Source organism: Phyllobates terribilis, unplaced genomic scaffold (genome assembly GCF_046119375.1).
Source record: "Phyllobates terribilis strain yellow unplaced genomic scaffold, ASM4611937v1 Scaffold_56__1_contigs__length_8794411, whole genome shotgun sequence".
Lineage (NCBI taxonomy): Eukaryota > Metazoa > Chordata > Amphibia > Anura > Dendrobatidae > Phyllobates > Phyllobates terribilis.
The window spans coordinates 3,120,833-3,134,245 of NW_027362816.1; the positions used below are offsets into that span (position 1 = coordinate 3,120,833).

Below are 13,413 nucleotides of genomic sequence, written 5' to 3' on the forward strand. Positions count from 1 at the left end.
TAGCGGCTACCGCTCTCTGGCCTGGGTGTATAAATACCTGGTGTGTCTGAGAGGGAGGTGCCGGCTATATTCATTTCTACTTGTGAAGGCTTAGCAAGAGCAGTACTGCATCATCTCTGGAGCTTGAGGCTGAGTGCCCATTTGTCTGGAGTTCGTCTAAAGCTAAGCAATCTCCCCCATGTTTGTCTACCCTTGTTTTCTATAGAGTTTAGTGAGATCGACTAGTGCTCATCTCCTCCCTTCCCTAGCCTTTGCCATACGCCAGGGAAAGCCAGGGTGAGGCACACGTGCGGTGATTGGCGAGGAGCCAATATAGTAGCTCAATTGTTGAATATAGTGACGGTAGTTGAGACAGGGTGACCCTAGACCAGACTAGGAGGTCTCCACTTTCCCCTTTCCCTAGTGTCTGGGCTCCTTTTCCTTCTTCCCTCTGTGTTCACTTAGTCTTTCCCACATCTGGCGTGACACACTCAGAGCAGCAATAAATGTATGTATATCGCATGGATTTATGTCTTTCTACATCAACTAAGGAATGTGCTCCTCAGAACATTTTGGGACCATCACAATCATGGACCAGACCTCAATCACAGGACAATTAAACTTTCACAATCCTTATCTATGAACTGTGGTAATATTTACGGCCACAACTGCTTCTTCCTCTTCAATACTGATAGTTCTGCTTCATGTCACTTGTCTTATCTATTGCATTATTCCTGTGCCCTGCTGTGTATGAATATGTGGCTCTTCAGATTGTGTTAAAATATGCCTGATGAAGATACCTGAGTAGTCTTGAAAGCTTGCAATTTGTTACCATCTTTTCAGTTAGCCATTAAAAGGTATCAACCACTGAGTACTCTCAAATCTTATTTTTCTATCTACTGGCTAACACGATACAATGATATATATTTTTCCTAAAATTTTTGCTAAACTTGAGAAATGTGTTTTTTCTGTTCAGTAAATTTCATTCATGGGTTTCATTTTATCGGCTGATGGGTTTAAGATGGATCCAGGGAAGGTTTTTATGTTATTATGGTATTCATCCCCATTTTGGTGAATTTTCTAAGATAAGTTCTGAATGTCCTGGGGTGGAAGTCGCCATATAGAAACATGTGGATGTTGAAAAAAAACCTAGGTCCATCAAGTTCACCCTTTTTCCACCAATTATAAATTTTTGTCTCTAAATTATCTATAACCCACAATGTTATTTGTACTGAGGAAGTCTTCCAGCCCTTTTTTTTTTAAATTTGTTAGTGTTTACCATTACTACCTCTTATGGTAGAGTGTTCCACAGTATGACTGCTCTAACTGTAAAGAACCCTTTCCTATTTGCCGAAATGGCCATTCGTCCACCTGTAATAAGTGCCCCTTAGTCCTTAGTATGGTCTATGGATGGAATAATAGAGAGGATATGATTGGCGAGCACTCTGTCACAGCTGAGGTGCAGATGTAATGGGCATGGGCTGCAATAGTTCAAATATGATTCATCGCACACTTGGGAGGTGAAGATGCAAAAATTCATTATTAACATAAGAAATAAAGAAATAGAAGTATCAATCCAGTCGTGGATGGCAACAATACAAGACGTTTCGGCCTATTCGTTGGCCTTAATCATTTTGGTCGCTACTGTAAAATAGAACAGCCTTGTTTAGGTCATACCATAATTATGGACATGGGCAATGATCCCCTCAAAACATGAATTGTATATCTCGAATAGCAGTGGTAGTAATACTTCCTTATATCTCATATACTTCCACTGGAAGGCCATCTGTTCCCAGTGCTTTATCATTGGACATTGAGCTCAGTGCCCATTCTAGCTCTTGTATATCAAGTAGTTCATCTAATAAATTCTGAGAGTCTAAGGAAAGGACCAGAAGCTTTAGAAACCGCTTCTTCCTTCCTGCATCTGCAATGTTACCTGATTCCTCATGTCCGGAGCTGCTTTCAGCCTGTTTTGCGCAGCCGGCATTGGATCTCTAATTATCGCATTCTCTGCATCTCCCAACTCCTAAAAACACCAATGGATCCTGCTGCTTAGTATGGGATTTAGCTGCTGAGATTTATTTTGGAAATATTCCTCTAAGGTCGGCCTTCATGGCTTCCCATACATATAAAATAGAAGTTGTATTTTTTTTTAATCACAAGATTCTCTATTTACCCTTCAATTTTCCCTTAAAAGTCTATGACTTGCATCCAAAAGGGGTTTAATTTCCCTGTGGCTCAGGGGCATGGCCTGGCCGGACATGTGAGCGGATGTGCGGCAGAAGAACTCCGGGGATAAGTAGCGGATGGAGTCATCCAAGATGGTGCTGGCGCGTCTTCAGCAGGTACAAGAGTGGGAAAGTCGGTGGCTGCAGGCGCAGCACTTAGGCTGGCTTTGCTCGAGTTCCAGGCTCGGAGCCTAGACCGGCAATGAGGCACATATACAAATTACTGAGGAATCTAACCGCTTCTCTGCGCGCTCAGAGGAATTTTATAATACTGCTGAAAATGACTCTGAAAGTTCCTGCGCCCTGCAGCCTCAGTCAGAACTCGCTACTCTCCATCAGGACACAGATTAGCACATAACTGAGCCTATGATAAAAGATGTATTTATGGCTGTAACACAGTATGGATCTGCGCTATCTTCACTCAGCAGCCAGATGGGGGAGATCAAAGAGGGATTTTTTTATATGAGGCAAAGGCTACAAAAAGTTAATGACCGCACCAAAGCAGCAGAATTGGTGATCTGGAGGATAAACAACCTCAAATTATCCGGTACACTCATAGACATGATCAACAGATTTTGGCCTTATTATCTAAGACAGATGTTTTAGAGAACAGACTCAGGCAAACTAACATAAGAGTGGTTGGTGTCCCTGAAAAAACTCAGGGCAATAACCCTACTGAGTATTTTGAGAAATCGCTGGACTCTCTGTTTGGGACTGACCGCCTGTCTCTTTGCTGTTGAGAGGGCGCATAGAGTGCCATCCTGGCCACTGCCACCAAGGGCCTCTCCACGTCCAGTTTTAATGAAGCTGCTGCATTATAAAGACAGGGACACCATCCTTAAAGCTGCCCGTGATACAGCAGGCATTTCCATCAATGGCAAAAGAATTTCCTTTTCTCCGGATTACTCCATTGAAGTTTCAAAACGCAGGGCACAGTTTCTAGCTGTAAAATGCCGATCGTGTAGTTTGCAAACACCATACTCCATGCTTTACCCTGTGAAACTTAGGGTGGCGACTCAGTGACAGACCTGTTTCTTTGAACATCCGAAAGATGTACTCCACTGGATTAACCTAAATGAGCAGAGGATCCGTCAAAGTCAGCAACGTTGAACTTGAATAACTTAAGATTTATGCCATCGGTAGCTACCCGATTGACTGTTGGGGTCATATTCTTTATTATCTAACCCACCGCCCAGTGGACACACTTATCCTGTACTACATCCTACTCTTGCAAGCCTCTAAGAAATGTTTACATTTCTTATTTTAGGTTGTTTGCTTGCCTTGCACACGGCTACAGAATGGACTGGTGCCTTCCTTCCCCCAGCTTGGATGGATTTATGTTTATTTGTTGAGTGTGTCTGTGGGGTTTCTGTTCCTATAATAAGCCACTCGGTTCTGCAACTAACAGTAGTCATATTGATTAAGTGGAAATATTACAAAGCTGGTTTGAAAAGGGAAGCTGTGGGCGTGATACTCTACAAATCATTTTCAAATCATCACCTAAATGATTAGATATAATGGCTGATAAAGTAAAATTCCCTTCATTGAATGTTAGGGGTCTGGGTGACTCCTTATAGAGAGCGGCGGTCATGGAACATATCCGGGACCACCTGCCTGCCGTGGTGTGTCTGCAGGAAACGCACTTTGGAACAAACAGTGTTGCAGGTATGAAATATTAATGGATTAGCCACAACTTCCATTCCACTTTTTCTACATACCCTAGAGGGGTTAGCATCCTAGTACATAGGACTATCCCTTTTGAACTGATTTATTCCAAGATAGATGGGGAAGGGAGATTTTTAGGTATTCATTGTAAAATATTTACAAAAGAAATTCTACTTGTGGCAGTTTACGTTCCTCCTTTCTATAACAATGCCATTGTGAAAAACATTGTGTAACATACCTGGCGGCGTCCTTGCATAGTGGTCCATCTCCCACTGTGCAAGAGCGCGCACTTGATCTCCAGTCCAGAATGTCTCTCTGGCTTCCCTCCATGCTGTCTGTTTGTGTCTGTTTCTGCTGCTAAAGGGCGGCGCCCGATCACTTCCTGCTTTTTGTACCTGCTGTGGGTCACACCCCTTGTGCGTCCTCAGCCTATTGCTGTCTGTCACCTGGTATTTAACCCAGCTGCCCCAATCAATCCCTGCCTGAGCATTGTGTTTCATTCAGTGTGTGCTTGCACTCTGAAGGTGCCAGGTCCCGTTCTGTGTTCTCTTGTCTGCCTATCCTAGAGGCTGTATTTCCAGGCCTTTCTGAACACGCTCCTAGCCTGTTCCTCCCGCCTTCTAGGGGCCGATTACCTAGACCCGCTCCTGTATCTTGTCTGTCCTGTCTGAACACGCTCCTTGCCTGTTCATCCCGCCTCTCTGGGGGCCGTATTCCCAGACCCGCTCCTGTATCCCGCTGCAGTGTCGGTCTCCTCCGTACACTCAGTTCCAGTCTGAACTCTCTCCTATCTTTTACCTGTTTTTTCTCTATGTCTGTTCCTTTCCTTTTTCTGCAGAGTCTGAACTCGTACCTAACTCCCTGCTTGTTGTCTCTGTACTCCCGTTTGTGAGTTTGTGGTCCACTCGCTACTTCACTGCAAGTACCCTGTGGGTATCTGGCTCTGCCTTTCCCTTCCTGTCTGTTCCGTGTGAACAGAGCCCTGTCCGTCCTGCTCTGACTCCTTGCTCACTGCTCCGGCAGCCTTGCTCCGCTCTGACCCTTTTGCTCACTGCTCCGGCAGCCTTGCTCCGCTCTGACCCTTTTGCTCACTGCTCCGGCAGCCTTGCTCCGCTCTGACCCTTTTGCTCACTGCTCCGGCAGTCTCGCTCCGCTCTTATCCTTTTGCTCACTGCTCCGGCAGTCTTGCTCTACTCTTGCTCACCGCTCCGGGCGGTCTCGTCCTGCCCTGCTCTTGCTCACCGCTCCGGCCGGTCTCGTCCTGCCCTGCTCTTGCTCACCGCTCCGGCCGGTCTCGTCCTGCCCTGCTCTTGCTCACCGCTCCGGCCGGTCTCGTCCTGCCCTGCTCTTGCTCACCGCTCCGGCCGGTCTCGTCCTGCCCTGCTCTTGCTCACCGCTCCGGCCGGTCTCGTCCTGCCCTGCTCTTGCTCACCTCTCTGGGCGGCCTCACTCTGCTGTGTTTGTCCGCCACATCTGTGGTTCTGTTCCAGAGTCCCAGTGTGTACTGGGTCCTATCCCGCCTGTGTTCCTACCTGCTAGTGCCTTCCTGTCTGCACTCTAGCCGTGCTTGCCTGTACCCCCCTGCCTGCATACCCGCCTGCCTGCATACCAGTCGTGCCTGCCTATTCCCACCAGTCTGTGTGCCAGCCTAACCAGTCTGTTCCTGTATTCCCCTGTGTGGGTCAACAGCCGTGTCCGGGGTCTGTCCTGGAGTAGCACCTGGTCCCTCTGCTCGGTTCCTCCTTGGTGTACTGGCATCGTATGTCGTCGTGCGACCCTGGTCGGATCGGGTGAATACCTAGTAACGCCCCTCCAGGCATTCACACTCCGGCACGGTCCAGTGGAATCACACGCACACGCCGCTCAGCCCGGGCGTGTGCAATACAGCATGCTCAGACCATGGTTCCCGTTGAGCCCCACGGCCTTCACTCTCTGAGATGTTTTCCAGCGAATACGTGCATTAAAAATAAATAAATATTTTTTTTTTTCCTTAGCTGAGTTCCAGGCGAATTACGCACCCGTCCAGATGGATCTATCAGCTCTCGTTCCTGCGGATCCGCCACGTTACTATGGGGATCCAAGACAGAGTCGTGCATTTGTGGAGCAATGCATGCTACACTTCAAGTTCTACCCTCTGTTTTCCCACAGATCGGGTTAAGATGGGATTCATGATGTCTTACCTAGCGGGTGATGCCTTGAATTGGATCATTCCCCTATGGGACGCACAGGATCCTATCGTCCTAGACATAATGGCCTTCCTGGTGGCCTTTCTAATGGTCTTCGATGATCCTAACCCGGAGGCTCCTGCTGAAGCTTCACTTCCCAGTATCCCGGAGCAGCCCCGATGGGTAATGTGTGTGGGTAGCGCAATAGTCCTCCAGCCCAATGAGACTACTGCCCACCCAGAATCCTCACAGGGTGACTACACTCTCCGGAATACTTCTCCCAACCTCAAGAGGCAGTCCAGACGTGCTAGACGTAGAGGCAAGCCATCACACCAGGGTCTGTCCTCCCTGAGACCTCCTGACCCCAACCTTGAAGTCCCTACTGAAGCTTCACTTCCCTGTATCCCGGAGAAGCCCCAACGGGTAATGTGCGTGGGTAGTGCACCAGTTCTCCTGCCCGAAGAGACTGCTGCCCACCCAGAATTCACACCGGAGGACCCCCTGTTGCCTCCTGAATCCCCCGGGATACCACTTGAGGACAATTGGAGAGAGACTTCCCTATACCCTGCACCTGATACCTCGCCCGCTTCGTCCAGTGAGTCCGACCTAGTGTTCTCCGAAGCAGAGGTTACCCCTGAGTCTCTACACCCCTCCGATCAGGCGGAGGATCTCCAGTTGTCTCCTGAACCCTTCGGGGTGCTACCTGGTAGCGAATGGACAGAGACTTTCCTATACTCGGTACCTGATACCTCGGCTGCTTCATCCAGTGAGTCCGACCTAGTGTACTCTGAAGCAGAGGTTACCCATGAGTCTCTTCACTCCTCCGACCTGGCGGAGGACCTCCAGTTGTCTCCTGAGCCCTTCGGGTTGCTACCTGGTAGCGAAAGGACAGAGACGCTCCTATACTCTGTACCTGATACCTTGCTCGCTTCGTCCAGTGAGTCCCACCTAGTGTACTCCGAAGCAGAGGTTACTCCCGAGTCTCTACACCCCTCCGACCAGGCGGAGGACCTCCAGTTGTCTCCAAAACCCTTCGGGGTGCCACCTGGAGGTGAATGGACAGAGACTTTCCTATATCCTGGATCTGATACCTCGCTTGCTTCGTCCAGTGAGTCCGACCTAGTGTACTCTGAAGCAGAGGTTACCCATGAGTCTCTACACCCCTCTGACCAGGCGGAGGACCTCCAGTTGTCTCCAGAACCCTTCGGGGTGCCACCTGGTGGTGAATGGACAGAGACTTTCCAATACTCGGTACCCGATACCTCGCCTGCTTCGTCCAGTGAGTCTGACCTAGTGTACTCTGAAGCAGATGTTTTCCCCGAGCCTCTGCACTCTTCTGACCCGGCAGAGGACCTCCAGTTGTTTCCTGACTCCTCCGGGGTACCACCAGATAACAAAGAGACAGTGACTTTTTCTCACCCTGTACCTGATAACCCGTCTATTTCTTCCTGTGAATTTGACAAGATGTACCTCGAAGCAGAGATTACCCCCAAGTCTCTGCTCCCCTCCAACCCGGTGGAGGACTTCCAGTTGTCTCCTGTACCCTCTGGGGTGCCACCTGAAAATATGTGGAGAGAGACTTCCTTGTGTGCTGTTCCTGGTACTCCACCCGTTTCGTCTGTTGCTGAGGATGGCTGGATAGGAGGTAGCATCCTAGCTAACCAGATGAGACCAGTTTTTCCTGTGGACAGTGGAAGTGATCTCCTTGAAGTGAAGGATTGGCCCTCGAATTCCCTGCGGAAGATTCTGGCAGGCCTTAAGAAGAGGGGGCGTAAGGGGGGGGGGGTACTGTAACATACCTGGCGGCGTCCTTGCATAGTGGTCCATCTCCCACTGTGCAAGAGCGCGCACTTGATCTCCAGTCCAGAATGTCTCTCTGGCTTCCCTCCATGCTGTCTGTTTGTGTCTGTTTCTGCTGCTAAAGGGCGGCGCCCGATCACTTCCTGCTTTTTGTACCTGCTGTGGGTCACACCCCTTGTGCGTCCTCAGTCTATTGCTGTCTGTCACCTGGTATTTAACCCAGCTGCCCCAATCAATCCCTGCCTGAGCATTGTTTCATTCAGTGTGTGCTTGCACTCTGAAGGTGCCAGGTCCCGTTCTGTGTTCTCTTGTTTGCCTATCCTGGAGGCTGTATTTCCAGGCCTGTCTGAACACGCTCCTAGCCTGTTCCTCCCGCCTTCTAGGGGCTGATTACCTAGACCCGCTCCTGTATCTTGTCTGTCCTGTCTGAACACGCTCCTAGCCTGTTCCTCCCGCCTTCTAGGGGCCGATTACCTAGACCCGCTCCTGTATCTTGTCTGTCCTGTCTGAACACGCTCCTTGCCTGTTCGTCCCGCCTCTCTGGGGGCCGTATTCCCAGACCCGCTCCTGTATCCCGCTGCAGTGTCGGTCTCCTCCGTACACTCAGTTCCAGTCTGAACTCTCTCCTATCTTTTACCTGTTTTTTCTCTGTCTGTTCCTTTCCTTTTTCTGCAGAGTCTGAACTCGTACCTAACTCCTGCTTGTTGTCTCTGTACTCCCGTTTGTGAGTTTGTGGTCCACTCGCTACTTCACTGCAAGTACCCTGTGGGTATCTGGCTCTGCCTTTCCCTTCCTGTCTGTTCCGTGTGAACAGAGCCCTGTCCGTCCTGCTCTGACTCCTTGCTCACTGCTCCGGCAGCCTTGCTCCGCTCTGACCCTTTTGCTCACTGCTCCGGCAGCCTTGCTCCGCTCTGACCCTTTTGCTCACTGCTCCGGCAGCCTTGCTCCGCTCTGACCCTTTTGCTCACTGCTCCAGCAGCCTTGCTCCGCTCTGACCCTTTTGCTCACTGCTCCGGCAGCCTTGCTCCGCTCTGACCCTTTTGCTCACTGCTCCGGCAGCCTTGCTCCGCTCTGACCCTTTTGCTCACTGCTCCGGCAGTCTCGCTCCGCTCTTATCCTTTTGCTCACTGCTCCGGCAGTCTTGCTCTACTCTTGCTCACCGCTCCAGGCGGTCTCGTCCTGCTCTGCTCTTGCTCACCGCTCCGGGCGGTCTCGTCCTGCCCTGCTCTTGCTCACCGCTCCGGGCGGTCTCGTCCTGCCCTGCTCTTGCTCACCGCTCCGGGCGGTCTCGTCCTGCCCTGCTCTTGCTCACCGCTCCGGGCGGTCTCGTCCTGCCCTGCTCTTGCTTACAGCTCCGGCCGGTCTCGTCCTGACCTGCTCTTGCTCACCGCTCCGGCCGGTCTCGTCCTGCCCTGCTCTTGCTCACCGCTCCGGCCGGTCTCGTCCTGCCCTGCTCTTGCTCACCTCTCTGGGCGGCCTCACTCTGCTGTGTTTGTCCGCCACATCTGTGGTTCTGTTCCAGAGTCCCAGTGTGTACTGGGTCCTATCCCGCCTGTGTTCCTACCTGCTAGTGCCTTCCTGTCTGCACTCTAGCCGTGCTTGCCGGTACCCCCCTGCCTGCATACCCGCCTGCCTGCATACCAGTCGTGCCTGCCTATTCTCACCAGTCTGTGTGCCAGCCTAACCAGTCTGTTCCTGTATTCCCCTGTGTGGGTCAACAGCCGTGTCCGGGGTCTGTCCTGGAGTAGCACCTGGTCCCTCTGCTCGGTTCCTCCTTGGTGCACTGGCGTCGTATGCCGTCGTGCGACCCTGGTCGGATCGGGTGAATACCTAGTTACGCCCCTCCAGGCATTCACTCTCCGGCACGGTCCAGTGGAATCACACGCACACGCCGCTCAGCCCGGGCGTGTGCATTACACATTGCTTCACTTACGAATAAGGTACCGGGAGTTCCAGACTTAATGCATGGGAGACTTCACCAATATTGTTCATCCATATTGGGATAGATACATACACGCATAATACATTGTAATGCATTGGTTTAATCTTGGGTACAGAACATATTTCTCCCTTGCTAAAGACGGTGGAATATTTGCCCAGAGTGCTATAAGACCACCCAACCTTGCTGACCACCATCTGACTCTTGCCCAGGCCGCAGACATCTCTGACTATGTGGGCAATGAATCCCTTCTGGCTTCAAATTATAGATATTAAACCGGTGTCGCAAAGCTCACTATGGAACGCTATGAAGGCGTGTTTAAGAGGAGTCTTAATACAGGCCATTAATAGATCTAAAACTAAGACCAAACAATTTGGAGAGTTTTTACAGGACAGAGTTAGATCTACAGAAGAGAAATTTGTATTAACTGGTACAAGGAAGGATCTGATGATTTGGGGGGAGGCGCAGGAAGCGCTTCCCTGACATTTCATGGAAGAAGCTAAAAATAAAGGTATGTTCTACCAGACACACTTCTTTGAAGGGGGGTGGGAAGCGGGGCATTTATGGCTGTGATAACAAGGGCCCGGACGGGGAGGTTTTTTTTAAAAAAACCAAGGAGGGCGTGGTAGTAAACCAGACTGACCAGATTTCAAATACTTTATTAGAATTCTATAAAGACCTATACAAATCTAAATTGCAATTCAATAGAGAATTCAATAGAGAACAAATTTCATCCTATCTGAAGGAGATTAACCTGCTGACATTTTCTGTTAAGGATCGATAATATCTGAATAGTCCTCTACAGCTGGAGGAATTACAAATGGCAGTAGCTTCTATGGCAAATAATAAGTCACCAGGGATGGATGGGCTCCCTACTGAAATACACTGTTCAGAAAAATAAAGGGAACACTGAAACAACAGAATATAACGCCAAGTAAATCAAACTTCTGTGAAATCAAACTGTCCACTTAGGAAGCAACACTGATTGACAATCAATTTCACATGCTGATGTGCAAATGGAATAGACAATAGATGGAAATTATTGGCAATTATCAAGACACCCTCAATAAAGGAGTGGTTCTGCAGGTGGGGACCACAGACCACATCTCATTCCAATGCTTTATGGCTGATGTTTTGGTCACTTTTAAATGTTGGTTGTGCTTTCACACTCGTGGTAGCATGAGACGGACTCTATAACCCACAGAAGTTGCTCAGGTAGTGCAGCTCATCCAGGATGGCACATCAATGCGAGCTGTGGCAAGAAGGTTTGCTGTGTCTGTCAGCGTAGTGTCCAGAGGCTGGAGACGCTACCAGGAAACAGGCCAGTACACCAGGAGAAGTGGAGGGGGCCGTAGGAGGGCAACAACCCAGCAGCAGGACCGCTACCTCCGCCTTTGTGCAAGGAGGAACAGGAGGAGCACTACCAGAGCCCTGCAAAATGACCTCCAGCAGGCCACAAATGTGCATGTGTCTGCACAAACGGTTAGAAACCAACTCCATGAGAGTGGTATGAGGACCCGAAGTCCACAGATGGGGTTTGTGCTCACAGCCCAACGCCGTGCAGGACACTTGGCATTTGCCACAGAACACCAGGATTGGTAAAATCGCCACTGGCACCCTGTGCTCTTCACAGAAGAAAGCAGGTTCACACTGAGCACGTGACAGACGTGACAGAGTCTGGAGATGCCGTGGAGAGTGATTTGCTGCCTGCAACATCCTTCAGCATGACCGGTTTGGCAGTGGGTCAGTAATGGTGTGGGGTGGCATTTCTTTGGAGGGCCGCACAGCTCTCCATATCCTCGCCAGAGGTAGCCTGACTGCCATTAGGTACCGAGATGAGATCCTCAGACCCATGTGAGACCATATGCTGGTACGGTTGGCCCTGGGTTCCTCCTAATGCATGACAATGCCAGACCTCATGTGGCTGGAGTGTGTCAGCAGTTCCTGCAAGATGAAGGCATTGAAGCTATGGACTGGCCCTCCCGTTCCCCAGACCTGAATCCAATTGAGCACATCTGGCACATCATGTCTCGCTCCATCCACCAACGTCACTTTGCACCACAGACTGTCCAGGAGTTGGCGGATGCTTTAGTCCAGGTCTGGGAGGAGATCGCACAGGAGACCATCCGCAACCTCATCAGTAGCATGCCCAGGCGTTGTAGGGAGGTCATACAGGCACGTGGAGGCCACACACAATACTGAGCCTCATTTTGACTTATTTTAAGGACATTACATCAAAGTTGGATCAGTCTGTAGTGTGTTTTTCCACTTTAATTTTGGGGGTGCCTCAAAATCCAGGCCTCCATTGGTTAATAAATTTGATTTCCATTGATGATTTTAGTGTGATTTTGTTGTCAACACATTCAACTTTGTACAGAACAAAGTATTCAATGAGAATATTTCATTCATTCAGATCTAGGTTGTGTTATTTGAGTGTTCCCTTTATTTTTTTGAGCAGTGTATATAAGAAATTTGGAAACCTCCTACTTCCTCACATACTGACTACCTTTCAGGATGCAATTAAGGAAGGAGCTTTGCCTCATTCAATGCAGAAGGCGGTGATTATAGTCATACCTAAGCCAGGTAAAGATCCTTTACTTCCCGATTCATACAAGCCAATAGCTTTGCTGTCAACAGATACTAAGATCATAGCGAAGGTTCTGGCCTCTAGATTAAATACAGTAATATCTACAGTAATCCATACTGACCAGTCAGGCTTCATGCCTGCTAGATCCACAGCTGTCAATATTCGAAAACTATTTCTTAACCTTGAATTGCCGGTGGATGGTGATAGGGATAGGGCTGTATGCTCACTGAGGTGTTTGACTCTATTGAATGGGAATATCTTTCGGCAGGAATGGAAACATTTGGTATAGGGTCTGGCATCATATCATGGGTTAAATTACTATATGGTAGGCCTGTGGCCAGAATACGAGTGACTGGACATCTCACCTCGACCTTTGGGTAAAGTAGGGGCACATGGCACGGATGCTCCCCATCTCCCCTGCTCATTGCATTGGCCATTGAGCCCCTGGCAGCGATTATTAGGGAGCACCCAGGTATAATTGGGTTCCATAGGGGGAATAGAAATTAGAAGGTTGCTCTCCATGCCGATGACACTTTGCTGTTCTTGGCTAAAGCTTCTGAGTCCCTTCCTATAGCAATGAAAACGATTGAAACATTTGGAAAAAATTCGAGCCTAGGGATAAATTGGAGCAAATCAGTTATACTTCTGTTAGATAATACAAATGAGAATGATTCCCACTACGCTAACTCGGGCCTACAGGTAGTATCGGAGTTAAGTACTTAGGCTTTAACATAACGGCTAAAATAGATGATTATGAGAAGCTGAACCTTGACCCAATATTAACAAAGTTTAGAAGTAAATTAGGGGCTTGGTCCAAGTTACTGTTGTCGGTTGTGGGCCGTGCTAATCTGATCAAAATTATTCAGCTGCTCCTAATGTTGCTGTATGTTCTACACAACTCCCCAATATGGATAAATCAGAGGTATTTCTTTAAAGTCAGTCAGGAGTTTAGAAAATGAATATGGGGCAAACTGACTCCGAGAATTAAACTGGAAATACTGCGAAGAAACAAAACAATGGGAGGGCTTGAAGTCCCCAATCCATGGGTTT

The 13,413-nt window shown here is 49.2% G+C and overlaps 1 protein-coding gene across 1 annotated transcript in view; it reads left to right on the forward strand.

Annotated features, from left to right (window-relative positions):
- LOC141192283 (gastrula zinc finger protein XlCGF66.1-like) overlaps positions 1–13,413 on the forward strand; it is a 364,897-nt gene that overhangs the window by 198,250 nt on the left and 153,234 nt on the right. The gene's annotated exons all lie outside the window — the stretch shown is intronic.